The sequence below is a fragment of the Schistocerca piceifrons genome, chromosome 8, assembly GCF_021461385.2.
Source record: "Schistocerca piceifrons isolate TAMUIC-IGC-003096 chromosome 8, iqSchPice1.1, whole genome shotgun sequence".
Classification (NCBI taxonomy): Eukaryota; Metazoa; Arthropoda; class Insecta; order Orthoptera; family Acrididae; genus Schistocerca; species Schistocerca piceifrons.
The window spans coordinates 302,229,025-302,244,145 of record NC_060145.1 but is presented as its reverse complement, the minus strand read 5'-3'; the positions used below and the strand labels follow the sequence as shown (position 1 = coordinate 302,244,145).

The following is a 15,121-nucleotide window of genomic DNA, read 5'->3' as shown; positions in this document are numbered from 1 at the left end:
CTTTCATTAGTTTTGTCCAACAATGACTCCGTTCCTTATCTGCTGTCAAGCAGTGTAACTGACTATTCAGTAATTTGATGGTATTTTAAGAAATATCACTACTGGTACCCAAAGTATGAAATAGTGCTTGTGAAAATAGTCTTCCACCTTAGTTTAATGAAAATTAAATGTTGTGCAGTATCTGTGCAGCATACAGGAAACATAAGTGCAGTAGTGAAAACATGTGCGTAACATGTGCAGCAGGCGATGAACATATCAGATTTCAGCAACATGTGCCTGCAATATTAAGTTCACTGACGGAAAAAGTGTTACACCAACAACAACTTGGCCGCATGCCACCAAACTGGTACTTCAGTATTTTCATGCCTGTGCGAGATGCTGATCAGAATTTCATCCATCTTCTACTTAGATCCTTAGCGATAAGGTTGATTAGCAGCAGCTCGCCATACATTCCTCTCTTTACACAGTGCGACCCTAACTGTTGAAGTGCCATACAAGAAAGGCCAGCACCAACGTAGTTCAACAGTTCGGGTCGAACTGTGCAACTAATAGTGCTACCTGTTCTACATATTTGTAATGACAGTATTTGAAATCTGCACAGTCTCATGTATTTGTATCTAAAATGATATACATTTCTGTTTTGTCCTTGACTATTGTTGTTTTAGAACTGACTTTTATTAGAAATGAGGTTCGGCAAAATTTATAACATAGCATCTATTACTTTTGTCTATTTATAATAGGTCATCAGATGGTGGGTTAAACCCGAAACGCGTGATAACAGTTAACAAACAAATTCAGAGAAAACTACGGACTGTTTTTAAGCAATCACACAGCCTTTTTAGACGCTTCCCAATAATTATATTCATAACGGTTGCATCCCTCTACAAAAACTTTCAGTCTGACTCAGAAGTGTTTATGATGTCATACCGTCTTAAGCAATTGTCGTACAATGATTTAATTCTGTAGGTATATTATTCAGCGGTATATGTGGGTACCACCTTCGAATTTGGTTGTGAATAGGATTAGTGGCAGAGAAGTAAAAAAATTTAAACGTAACGCATGATGCGGCAGATTTTCACGCATCTCAGTGTTTATGACGTCATATCTCCTGAACTATGGGTTGTATAACGATATAATTCTGCAGATACATTCACTGCTGTATGTGAATACTGTCTGAAAAATGTGTCACGAATTCAGTTAGTAATAAAGAAGTAATAAATTAAAAGGCCATGCCTGATGCGGCAATGTTACTGCATGAACAGCGAAAATGTAGCACGCGATAAACTGTTTTCCTTTCATCATTTTTTGGGGCTGTCAGCGAGAATAAGCTTGAAAAGGATTGAAATTATGTGTAAAGCTTGTTGCTAGTCAGTAAGTGCTCTCATTTTCAAATACTGTATGAATAAAGTCTGGGAAACTGCGCGTCGTGGGTTACACTACCTTTTTCATCCCCAGACTCCGTCTCTTTGATATGCAGGTAGTTCTTACCGCCACAGCGATTCTCTGCAGACAAGTGATATGTGTACCAAGTTTGGTTGAAAACGGTCCAGTGGTTTAGAAGATGTGGAACATACATACATACAAGGTATGAGCCGAAACATTATGTCCACCTGCTTAATAGTATGTTGTTCCACTTTTCAAACACAGTCCAGCAAAGATTCTACTTTGTATGGGTTCTACAAGTCCTTGACAGGATTCCAGAAGTATGTGGCATCAGACGTCTGCGAACAGGTCAAGCAATTCCCGCAAATCACAGGATGGTGTTTTACGGGCACGCAACTGGCACCCGACACGTGCTCCAGAGGAAACAGATCAGGCACATTGTTTGGCTGAGATGTCAATTTGAGTTCACTGTAATGCCCTTCAAACCACTGTAGCGCGATTCTGACCTTGCAGAACGGACACTTCTCCTGCTGGAAGATGTCATCGCCCTAGGGGGAGAGTTCAAACATGAAACGATGCAGGTGATCCGCAGTAATGTTCACGAATTACCACCACAGATCCCTTGGAAGCCCAATTCATTGTATCCCGTAGCATAATCCTTCCCTCCACAGCCTGCATCTGTGGCACGGTTGCCGGCCGCGGTGACCGAGCGGTTCTAGGCGCTTCAGTCCGGAACCGCGCGACTGCTACGATCGCAGGCTCGAATCCTGCCTCGGGCACGGATGTGTGTGATGTCCTTGGGTTGGTTAGGTTTAAGTAGTTCGAAGTCTAAAGGACTGATGACCTCAGATGTTAAGTCCCATAGTGCTTAGAGCCATTTGAACCATTTTGAACCAAAAATGTGTCCTTTGACAAAACCGTTTACATCTGTGGATTTTCAAATGATCCGCAGCTCGTGGTCGTGCGGTAGCGTTATCGCTTCCCGTGCCAGGGTTCCCGGGTTCGATTCCCGACGGGGTCAGGGATTTTCTCTGCCTCGTGATGACTGGGTGTTGTGTGACGTCCTTAGGTTAGTTAGGTTTAAGTAGTTCTAAGTTCTATGGGACTGATGACCATAGATGTTAAGTCCCATACTGCTCAGAGTCATTTGAACCATTTCCGAATTTGCAGTCCGTATTTTCGCTATAATAACTGCCACTCGTCTCTCTTCCGCTTACATTCTTTCCTCACGGCCTCACGTACTCTCAGCACCACCAGGAGGCATTTAACCTCGCGGTGGGCAGTGGTCATAATGTTTTGATTCATCAGTGTCTAATGTGTATGGATGTCTGACACACGTGCATTTTATTTTTGTTGAGGTTGCTCACCCAAACTTCATTGGTCTCAAAGATAAAATTGCAAGTGCTTTAATGCGTTTACGGCTGCGAAGTAGTCGGCAAGGTATGTTCCTTTACTGAACGATTTATTGATTTTGGGTACCATTTTACACAAATGAAACAGGGATAACTGATGTGTCAAAACACATTTGGTAAAAAAAAAAGGAAATAATCGCGTGCTGCAAACGATGGAGATTTAAAAACCAAATTTAGTTAGCAAACAATGGAAAAGGCCAACACGAGCTTCCAACATTAGCAAAAGGATTGTGTTTTAACATATGTTAACGCCTATATCTGTGGTCTCAGGGTATTGTCTTCGGTTACTAATCAAAACCTCGCAGCCCCTGCTTAAATTTTGACTAAAGATCATCAGCATGGCGGCCGAAGATGCCGGCATAAAGAGTCATCCTCATTTTGCCAACGGCATTGTCAAAGAGGGCGGAGGAGCGGACAATGGTTCAGGGTACCCTTTTGCCCTTACGTTGCAAAACTGCCTCTAAATGACCGAAGAATCTGCAATGATCAACGTCGTGAGGATGCAGAGGGCAATGGAAACCACTAGATTAGAGACACATAATGTGTATCCACATGACATGCGGCTACCATTTCAAATACTGTCATGTTACTCTTCCCATTTGTGAAATATTCCGGATTAGACCCTCATTCGGATCTCGAGGAGATGACTGCCAAGGGCGAGGTGACCATGAGAAAAACAAGTGAGTCTTAGCGTGTAACGTCAGAAGTTTGAAAGTGTCTGAGAAAAAGCTTGAAAACGGGAATGCAAAGGCTCAATCCTGATATAACGGGGAGGGGGGCAGACATTGAATTGAAACGGATTTTTGATCACACGGATATAGAGTAATCTCAACATCAGCAAAAATTACGTATAATGGGAGTTGGATTCGTTTTGAATTGGAACGTAGGACCAATCGTGAGTTACGCGAGAAGTTCAATGATAGGATTGTTCTAATGTTAATCGACAGTAAACCAACGCCAACAATAGTAGCTCAGGTTTACAACTATGAAGAGAGAGAGACAGTAGTTTGAAGACATTAAACGCGTAATTCAGCATGTAAAGGGAGACGGGAAACTAATAATCTGTTGCAGGGGTAGCAATAAAAGACATTGTTACAGAGAAAAATATGAATTTGGTACGAGAGGGTTTCTTTTTTTGTGTTATTCATCAGTCTTCTGACTGGTTTGATGCGGTCCGCCACGAATTCCTCTCCTGTGCCAACCTCTTCATCTCAGAGTAGCACTTGCAACCTATGACTTGCTGGAAGTATTCCAATCTCTGTCTTCCCCTAGTTTTTAACCTCTACGGCCCCCTCTAGTACCACGAAAGTTATTCCCTGATATTTTCAGCTGCCCTGTCAACCTGTCCTTTCTTCTTGTCAGTGTTTTCCATATATTCCTTTCCTCTCCGATTCTGCTCAGAACGTCCTCATTCCTCGCCTTGTCAGTCCACCTAATTATCAACATAAGAACCACATCTTCTGTTCTGGTTTATCCACAGTGCACTTTTCACTACCACACAACATAGTGCTCCAAACTACATTCTACTCTAAATAAGGCCTATGTTTAATACTAGTAGAATTCTGTTGGCCTGAATGCCCTTTTTGTCAGTGCTAGCCTGCTTTTGAAGTCCTCCTTGCTCCGTCCGTCATCGATTAATTTGCTGCCTCGTATCAGAATTCCTTAACTTAATCTACTTCGTGACTATCAATACTGATGTTAAGTTTCTCGCTGTTATCATTTCTGCTACTTCTCATTACTTTTGTCTTTCTTCGATTTACTTTCAATCCATACTGCCGCGCGGGGTAGCCGCGCGGTCTAGACGTCTTGCCACAGTTCGCGCGGCTACCCCCGTCGGAGGTTCGAGTCCTCCCTCGGACATGGGTGTGTGTGTTGTCCTTAGCGTAAGTTAGTTTAAGTTAGATTAAGTAGTATGTAAGCCTAGGGACCGATGACCTCAGCAGTTTGGTCCCATAGGAACTTACCACAAATCTCCAATTTTGCAATCCATATTCTGTACACATTAAACTGTTCATCCTAGTCAGCAGATCCTGTCACTTTCACTGAGGATAGCAATGTCATCAGCGAATCTTATCATTGATATCCTTTCGCCTTGAATTTTAGTTTTCCTATTGAACATTTCTTTTATTTCTATCATTGCTTCTTCGACGTATAAACTTAACAGCATGGGAGAAAGACTACATCCCTTCTTGCATCCTTTTTAATTGGAGCACTTCGTTCTTGCTCTTCCACTCAGGTTGTTCCCTCTTGGCTCTTTTACATGCTGTATATTACCCTTCTCGCCCTACAGCTTACGCCTGTTTCCTTCAGAATTTCTAACGCCTTGTACCATCTGACATTGTTGAATGCTTTCTCCCGGTCGAGAAATTCTTTGAACTTGTCTTGATTTTTCTTAAGTCTTGCTTCTATTATCAACCGCAGTCTCAGAATTACCTCTCTGGAGCCTTTACCTTTCCGAAAGCCAAACTTATCGCCATTTAACGCATTCTCAATTTTCTTTTCCGTTCTTCTATATATTATTCTTGTCAGCAACCTGGATGCATGAGCTGTTAAGCTAATTCTTGCACTTGTCCTGCAGTGTTGTTAATTGTCCAGGTGATACTTTTCAGAGTCAGATGGTATATCGCCAGACTCGTACATTCTACGCACCAACTTGAATAGTCGTTTTGTTGGCACGTCCCACAATGATTTTAGAAATTCTGATGGAATATTATTTATACCTTTTACCCTATTTAACCTTAAGTCTTCCAAAGCTCATTTGAATTCTGATTCTAATTCAGGATCCCTGTCTCTTCCATGTCGGCTCCTGTTTCTTCCTCTATCGCATTATACAAGTCTTTCGTCTCATAGAGGCCTTCACTCTTTCCATCTAACCGCTGTCTCTGCATTTCACACCGGAATTCCCATTGCTCTCTCAATGTTACCACCCCTGCAGTTAATTTCACCGAAGATTGTTTTCGCTTTTCTACATGCTGAGTCAGTCTTTCAGGTAATCAATTCCTTTTCGATTTCTCCTCATTTTTCGTGCAGATATTTCGCCTTGCCTTCTCTGCACTTCCCATTTATTTTATTCTTAAGTTGCTTATATTTCTGTATTCCTGAATTTCCTTGAACATTTCTTTTCCTTCTTTCACCGACCAACTAAAGGACGCCTTCTGTTGCCCATGATTTCTTGACAGTGACCTCCTCTGTATCCGTTTTCCTTTCTAACATCTGTGATTGCCCTTTTTAGAGATGTCCATTTCTCTTCAGGTGAACTTCCTAATGAACTATTCCGTATCTCAATATCTACAGCCTTAGACAACTTCATTACTTGCGTATTGATTCTTGCAGACTAGTCTCTTTAACTTCAGCCGGTTCTTCATCACTACTATATAGTGATCTGTGTGTACATCTGCTCTTGAGTACGCCTTACAATCCAGTACCTGATTTCGGAATTTCTGCCTGATCATGATGTAACCTAACTGAAATCTTCCGGTACATCCTGGCCTTTTCCAAGTATACCTCCTTCTTTTGTGATTCTTTAACAGAGTATTCGCTGTTACTAGCTGAAATTTATTGCAGAATTTGTACTAAGTCAAGCATATTTAAGAGATGACTTGAAAAGTGGGGATTTTATTAAGGAAACAGAGGGTCTGAGAATTAGCGATATGTTTAAGACTTCTGGCGAGGAGGCGACACTGACAGAGATGAGAAAGTTTCAGAAGTTAATAGGCTGATTGTAAAAGTGAAAGCAAATTATCAGGTATATTTATAAAGGCAATAAACTCGACGCGCATAAGAACAGTGATGTATTGCTGCACGTGCAAGAAACGTGTAAGGGCATGCTAAAGCTCAAGACTTATAAATTTAAGAAACTTTAAGTTGGGCGGAGGCAACTGTACAAAGAAGCGTCAGCGAAAGGTTTATGGGTGTAGGACAAAGAAACGTAAGTTTGATGATTTTTGAATAGAGGCTAAGCCTCAAGCTTATCAGAAAAAAATGGTTCAAATGGCTCTGAGCACTATGGGACTTAACTTCTGTGGTCATCAGTCCCATAGAACTTAGAACTACTTAAACCTAACTAACCTAAGGACATCACACACATCCATGCCCGAGGCAGGATTCGAACCTGCGCCGGAGCGGTCACGCGGTTCCAGACTGTAGCGCCTAGAACCGCTCGGCCATCCCGGCCGGCCTTATCAGAAAGGAAACATTTTTAGTGGGTCGTTAAACATGTTTCGTATTTAATGATGCCACGTTCACGAGTAGCTGAGTAGTGCCCATATCTTTTTGTTAGTGTACTGCTCTAGTTTGGTTAGGTCCATTGTTATTCTTGTATCTTTGGTAAGGAGGCAGCAGGGATAGGTGGTTCCCGAACCATGTTTTTCTTTTTATATCTGGTATTTCAGTAATGTGATTGATGTACAGATGGTATTGAATAGGTTTATTGATGTCACTGCGTAAAGAGAGACCCTTACGCGCGTCATTGGAATGTCTGTTACTTTTGAGCAGTGGGTTTTGGGATAAAGCCGTTAATAGCGGAACAGCATGAGTTGTAAATAAGGCATTTTAAGTGATGGCTATTTTTTTAAAAAAAAGAAGTTGTAAAAAGAAGTTGCAAGAAAGATTTTATCGAGCAATTTAGCGAAGCCTAAGAATGATAAGGAAGCAAATTAGACCTATTTTTCTCTCTCCCCTCATTTACAACCTTTCAGGTGTAAGTAATGAATGGTGTCAGAACCAGAAAGAATCGCAATGTAACAATAACTAAAGTTAACAGGGCAGCGGTTATTCGACGATGAGTTACAGTGAATAGAAGACTCTATGCTATGTCAAGCATGTTTGAGAAACTCGCCGTCACTCGCGTGTGAAAGGTCGCTGCGGTATGATTGTAATCATGTGTGTAAGTTGTTAATTATATTATGTGAACATGTTCTAGATCCACCATACTGGTATCTACATCGACATCTACATTTATACTCCGCAAGCCACCCAACGGTGTGTGGCGGAGGGCACTTTACGTGCCACTGTCATTACCTCCCTTTCCTGTTCCTCACGTATGGTTCGCGGGAAGAACGACTGCCGGAAAGTCTCCGTGCGCGCTCGAATCTAACTTTACATACGTGATCTCCTCGGGAGGTATAAGTAGAGGGAAGCAATATACACTCCTGGAAATGGAAAAAAGAACACATTGACACCGGTGTGTCAGACCCACCATACTTGCTCCGGACACTGCGAGAGGGCCGTACAAGCAATGATCACACGCACGGCACAGCGGACACACCAGGAACCGCGGTGTTGGCCGTCGAATGGCGCTAGCTGCGCAGCATTTGTGCACCGCCGTCGTCAGTGTCAGCCAGTTTGCCGTGGCATACGGAGCTCCATCGCAGTCTTTAACACTGGTAGCATGCCGCGACAGCGTGGACGTGAACCGTATGTGCAGTTGACGGACTTTGAGCGAGGGCGTATAGTGGGCATGCGGGAGGCCGGGTGGACGTACCGCCGCATTGCTCAACACGTGGGGCGTGAGGTCTCCACAGTACATCGATGTTGTCGCCAGTGGTCGGCGGAAGGTGCACGTGCCCGTCGACCTGGGACCGGACCGCAGCGACGCACGGATGCACGCCAAGACCGTAGGATCCTACGCAGTGCCGTAGGGGACCGCACCGCCACTTCCCAGCAAATTAGGGACACTGTTGCTCCTGGGGTATCGGCGAGGACCATTCGCAACCGTCTCCATGAAGCTGGGCTACGGTCCCGCACACCGTTAGGCCGTCTTCCGCTCACGCCCCAACATCGTGCAGCCCGCCTCCATTGGTGTCGCGACAGGCGTGAATGGAGGGACGAATGGAGACGTGTCGTCTTCAGCGATGAGAGTCGCTTCTGCCTTGGTGCCAATGATGGTCGTATGCGTGTTTGGCGCCGTGCAGGTGAGCGCCACAATCAGGACTGCATACGACTGAGGCACACAGGGCCAACACCCGGCATCATGGTGTGGGGAGCGATCTCCTACACTGGCCGCACACCACTGGTGATCGTCGAGGGGACACTGAATAGTGCACGGTACATCCAAACCGTCATCGAACCCATCGTTCTACCATTCCTAGACCGGCAAGGGAACTTGCTGTTCCAACAGGACAATGCACGTCCGCATGTATCCCGTGCCACCCAACGTGCTCTAGAAGGTGTAAGTCAACTACCCTGGCCAGCAAGATCTCCGGATCTGTCCCCCATTGAGCATGTTTGGGACTGGATGAAGCGTCGTCTCACGCGGTCTGCACGTCCAGCACGAACGCTGGTCCAACTGAGGCGCCAGGTGGAAATGGCATGGCAAGCCGTTCCACAGGACTACATCCAGCATCTCTACGATCGTCTCCATGGGAGAATAGCAGCCTGCATTGCTGCGAAAGGTGGATATACACTGTACTAGTGCCGACATTGTGCATGCTCTGTTGCCTGTGTCTATGTGCCTGTGGTTCTGTCAGTGTGATCATGTGATGTATCTGACCCCAGGAATGTGTCAATAAAGTTTCCCCTTCCTGGGACAATGAATTCACGGTGTTCTTATTTCAATTTCCGGGAGTGTATTCGATAACTCATCCAGAAACGCACCCTCTCGAAACCTGAACAACAAGCTACACCGCGATGCAAAGCGCCTCTCTTGAAGAGTCTGCCACTTGAGTTTTCTAAACATCTCCGTACCGTTATCACGCTTACCAAATAACCCTGTGACGAAACGTGCCACTCTTCTTTGGATATTCTCTGTCTCCTCTGTCAACCCGACCTGGTACGGATCCCACACTGATGAGCAATACTCAAGTATAGGCCGAACGAGTGTTTTGTAAGCCACCTTCTTTGTTGATGGACTACATTTTCTAAGGACTCTCCCAATGAATCTCATCAACCTGGCACCCGCCTTACCAACAATTAATTTTATATGATCATTCCACTTCATATATAATCATTCCACGTCCATGTCCATTGTGAGAAAGCAGGAAATAGCAGAAATCAGGCAACGGACAGCGCAGACTCTCATAGATGATAAGACGCTGCGTAGCAGCTGGCCACTAACACGACATCACTGGCAGGTGATTCCAAATGAATTGTCAGAAGTCGAAGTTGCGCTACGCATTTGTCATTTTTGATAGTTCCCTATTGTATTTTGCATGGAGGCTAGGCAGTTGTTCGCTAGAGCGGCACGAGACAGATACTTAGAGTAATTTCGTAGCAGAATTGCGTGTATCGCTGATCATAGGAGAGAGTTCAGCAGAGATTCGGAGTTGACGTCTGTTGGGACAGACAAGTTATGGTGCAGATTTACTGTGTGGTCAGTCGAGATGCAGATGGCTACCACAGATCTTACTGACTTCGAATGAAATCCCTTGAAGACCTACAATAAATTTTTGTATCATTAGGTTCGAAAAGTAGAGTTCCGCTCCTGCTAAATATATTTGTTGTGACGAGCGCGATTTGTAAGATTTTAAGTTGGTAAGAGGGGACATTAGTTTTTATAGGGACGTAGGGTCACCTGTATAGAATAGGAAGTCCAATTGTTAGTGTTTGCTATTGGAGTGGTATTTTATCGTATCGGATTCGTCCGATTTTCTATGATGACCTGTTAGTTTACTGTTTCGCACTCCCAGAGGTAATTGGATGGTTGCAGGTTCATGTTATTGAATAGTGTGATAGAGTTATGCATGATGTGGCACTAACAGAAATATTGCCAGATTTTGCTTAGCTAGCGTTCAAGCTGTTGCCTAAAAGTAATTGAAATCGCACTTTAGCCAGATTTTGTTGTTTGAAAGTTGATAGAACTCAAGCAACCATCAATATAAAGCGCGTAGCAATACTGAGGCTTGGAAGCTAATACAAGTCGAATTGCTGATTAAATGTTTCGCCTAAGACGTGTATCGCCGACGCCTGAAGAGGTTTAGCTTCGTAATTTTTGAATTATTGTCAATGTAAGGTTATCGATCAAAGCGACGGTGACATTTAGGATGTTTGTTTTGTTTTTGTTGTTCTGCTCTTACCGTATAGTGGGAAAGGATGTTTAACTTTTGATCTGTCGGCAGCTGGGCCAACACCTTGTAGTTCGAGATGGCTGAAAATGCACCCTAGACTAACGCAGACGGGCGTGAAGTACTGGAACAGGCTACGTAATTAATGCTATGAAGAAAAGTACGTAGCTGGATTAATACTTATCTTTAATCAATCATTGTGGTACATCGCTCTTGACTATACACAGGAGACTTTAATTACAATCACTGTAAGGCTAATGGCGCCTTGCTAGTTCGTAGCCATTAACTTAGCTGAAGGCTATTCTGTCTCTCGGCTAATGAGAGAGAAAGGCTTTGTACATCTAGTCGCTAGCTAGGTCGTCCGTACAACTGGGGCGAGTGCAATACCGTATCACGAGACCTGCCTTGTGGTGGCGCTAGGTCTGCGATTACACAGTGGCGACACGCGGGTCCGACATGTACTAAATGGACTGCGGCCGATTTAAGTTACCACCTAGCAAGTGTGGTGTCTGGCGGTGACACCATATTCCTCCCCCGCAAATCGGCGAACGGTCGTGAGATAAGGCTTCCGCCCGCCGTGGGGAGGACCCCATGTTGACGTATGCGATGAGGTGGGGAGCCTAACAACAGGCGAGGCTGTGCCACCCGCACCCGGCCATTCGGTCCGAGGGGAGCTAGGAAACCCCTGAAAACCTAGTCCAGGGTGCACGTCAACATGCGGTGTATGCGCCCGTAAAGAAACAGGAGGGGCCGAAGGGTCGACCTCCATTGCGTCGGGGTAGCCGACGCGCGATGACGTCATGTGGTCCGGAGCGGGCGGGAGTTCCATGGCGGAGGACAGCTGGTCACGGGAAGCGATCGGCGGCGCGTGACCCTGGGAGGCGCTTGGCGGCTGCAGCGAAGCGTCGAATGCGGGCGGCGCCGGCGGGAGAACAGGCGGCTGCTGCGGCGGCGGCGGCGGCGGCTGCTGCGGCGGCGCGTCGCCATGGGGCAAAATGGAAGGCATCGTCGGTAACACCTGGGGATGAGGCGAGCCAGTAGATGGGTCCCCAGGGCGCTGACCGGACGGCACCGTCGCTGAAAGCAGACGGGGAGCGGCAGAACCCGTGTGACGACAGAGGCGCAGCTGATTGAGATGCCGACGCACCTCACCAGAGGCCCCCAAAACCAAATACATCGCGCGGCCGAGGCAGCGAAGAATGCGCCCTGCGAGCCAACGCCGTGAACCTCGATAGTTGCGATAAAATACAACGTCGCCTGGAGCAAAAGCAGGAGTCTGCCGCTGCAAAGGAACCTGATGCGGCGGATGCAGCAAAGACATCAAGGTGCGATGAGGACGACCATGGAGCAACTCAGCCGGCGAGCGACCATCTCGGGGCTGAGAGCGATACGAAGACAAAAAGAGCAACAATGCGTCCTCCCGAGAATGCGACTCTTTCAATTTCAACATCTGTGACTTGAAAGTCCGGACCAATCGTTCAGCGGCACCGTTTGACTGAGGCGAAAACGGCGCGGATGTCAGATGTTGAATACCATTGGCCTGGCAGAATGACTGAAATTCTGCGGACATGAATTGTGGGCCATTGTCGGAAACAATAGTCTGCGGAAGACCTTCAATGCAAAAGATAGCAGACAACGCTTGGATGGTGGCGGAGGACGTCGTGGAAGACATCCGGACAACAAAAGGAAAATTACTGAAGGCGTCGACCAGAACCAACCATCGAGCATTCCAGAATGGGCCAGCAAAATCAATGTGCAAGCGTTGCCAAGGGGAAGTGGCTTTTGGCCATGCAAAGACTTTCCGCGGCGGTGCGGATTGTTGTTCGGCACACGCCATGCAAGAAGAACACATATTCGTAATCGCAGCATCGATTCCGAACCAAGTACAGTGCTGACGAGCAAGTTGTTTCGTTCGCACTATACCCCAATGTCCTTGGTGAAGAAGCCGTAAAACAGAGGACTGTAACGAACGTGGGACCACGACTCTGGACTGATAATTATCAGAACGCAACAACAAAACACCACGTCGAACAAAAAGTCTCTCCCTGTGAGCAAAAAATCGGCGAACCAACGGATCCTCGATCCGAGACTGTGACAAAGGCCAGTGCGTAGCAACAAAACGTAAAACAGTAGCAAGGACAGGGTCAGCAGCTGTGGCGGTAGCGACACGACGAAAATCAATCGGAAACGAGTCGACCACTTCATCGGTTTCCGAATCAATGAACAGGCAAGCAAGTTCGGAAGAATCGAATGCTTTATCCTCAGCAACCGGCAAACGGGACAACGCATCGGCGTTTCCGTGCGTAGCAGTGGACCGATACAAGATATCGTAGCGGTACTGCGAGAGGAAAATAGACCAGCGAATGAATTTCTGCGCTGTACGCGGAGGTACAGGCTTGTTCGGATGAAAAAGCGATGTCAAAGGTTTGTGGTCTGTGATGATGGTAAAATGACGACCATACAAGTAATCATGGAACTTAGTAACACCAAACACGAGAGCCAAAGCTTCTTTCTCTATCTGGGAATAATTTCTTTGCGCAGATGAGAGCAATTTTGACGCAAAGGCAATAGGGCGATCATGGGCGCCAACTTTGTGCGCAAGCACAGCACCGATCCCGAAATCCGATGCATCTACCCTCAACAAAAGGGGTTTCTGGGGATCGAAAGGCGTGAGGCAAGTATTAGAAAGCAACGCCGATTTCAACTGGCGAAAGGCGCGTTCGCATTCCGTCGTCCAGACGAACGGAACACCTTTACGGCGTACGCGATGAAGCGGAGCTGAAAGAGAAGAGGCATTGCGCACATTCACTCACACCTTGTGAGTCTATATCGTTTAATGTTCTTGCGACCTCATCACGCAATGCGTGGGGAACATTGCGCGCTCTGAAAAATTTCGGTTGCGCATTGACCTTCAGTTCCAAATGTGCTTCATAGTTTTTAGCGCAACCTAAGCCCGGTGCAATAATGTCTGCAAATTCTTCACATACACTAGAACCACTGTCTGTAGGCACAGTTTGAGTCACTGATAGCACCTGCAGCACTGCAGAAGAAGAACGAAGAACATAAAATGACACAAGTTTTGATTGTCCCTTATATGTGGCAAGAAGGCTGCACTGTCCTAACACAGGAATTGTCTGTCCGGAATAACTTTTTAACTGAATATTTGCGGCACGCAACGGAGGTGCGCCCAGTTGTTTGTACGTGTCGTGATTGAGCAATGAAACATCAGCTCCGGTATCGAGCTGGAACGGTATCACTTTGCCTTCAAAGTTTAAGTCCACAAAAAGTTTATTGTCCTGCTGACGACAAGAGCGACTGTTTTGTGCAATTTGAACAGACACTGGTACAGAATCACTTGCTAATTGACGTGATTTCCGGCGACGTCGACGCACAGTTTTTGTGGGACGAACACAGTCACTGTTAGAGAAAGTGTCACTGGACGAAGTGGAATTAACTACATGAATGTCCATGGGCGAAGGTCCACGATCCTGAGCGTCCTTGGTTCGATTCCGGCGCGAAGCAAAGGGCCTGGAATGATTGTGATTGTCTGATCGGAGCTTTTTCTGGCAAACACTTTGAACATGTCCTTTCCTATTACAGAAAAAGCAAATAGCTTGGCGTGACGGGCAATGTTCACGCGAATGTCTAGTAGCACACCGCGGGCATGATTTCACTGCATTTGTGGGCTGGCGCGGCACACGTGGCTTATAGCGCGGCGGCAGCTGCGTTTGTTTGCACGAGGGCAGTTGACCGGGCCGCGCAGCTCGCCCGGCGGGCCGGTTAATGTTACACACTGCTGGCGAAGTTTCAAAAGATTCCTGAGCACAGTCAAGTGTGTCTTGTCTATCCAATATGTCCATCACTTGTTGAAGGGAGGGATTAACTAGTTTCAATATCTGTTCCCGTATGCGAACATCAGAAACGTTCTGTGCAATTGCATCACGTACCATTGTATCTGAATAAGAAAGACCACAGTCACAGTCAAAGGCACAGTCCCTAGTAAGTCCTTGCAATGTTGCTACCCACTCCCTATTAGTTTGACCGGCCGTACGTTTTGTACGAAAAAACGTATACCGTTTTGCAACCACATTAACTGTTTCTTTGAAATAGGCATCTAAAGCAGACAAAATTTCCTCATAGGACAGAGTTGCTACGTCGCGTCGGGGAAACAATTTCACTATCACACGGTAGGTGGACACACCGACACAAGAAAGCAAAAACGGCTGCCGCTCATTACCTTGAATTCTGTAGGCGGCGAGGTGGAAGGCAAACTGGCGGGACCATTCCCGCCAAGTCTCGTGGGTTTCATCAAAACTTCGAAATGGT

General features: G+C 46.1%; 1 protein-coding gene across 3 annotated transcripts in view; it reads right to left on the bottom strand.

The window, feature by feature from the left end:
- LOC124711537 overlaps window positions 1-15,121 on the bottom strand; it is a 54,155-nt gene that overhangs the window by 14,514 nt on the left and 24,520 nt on the right. The window lies entirely within an intron of this gene.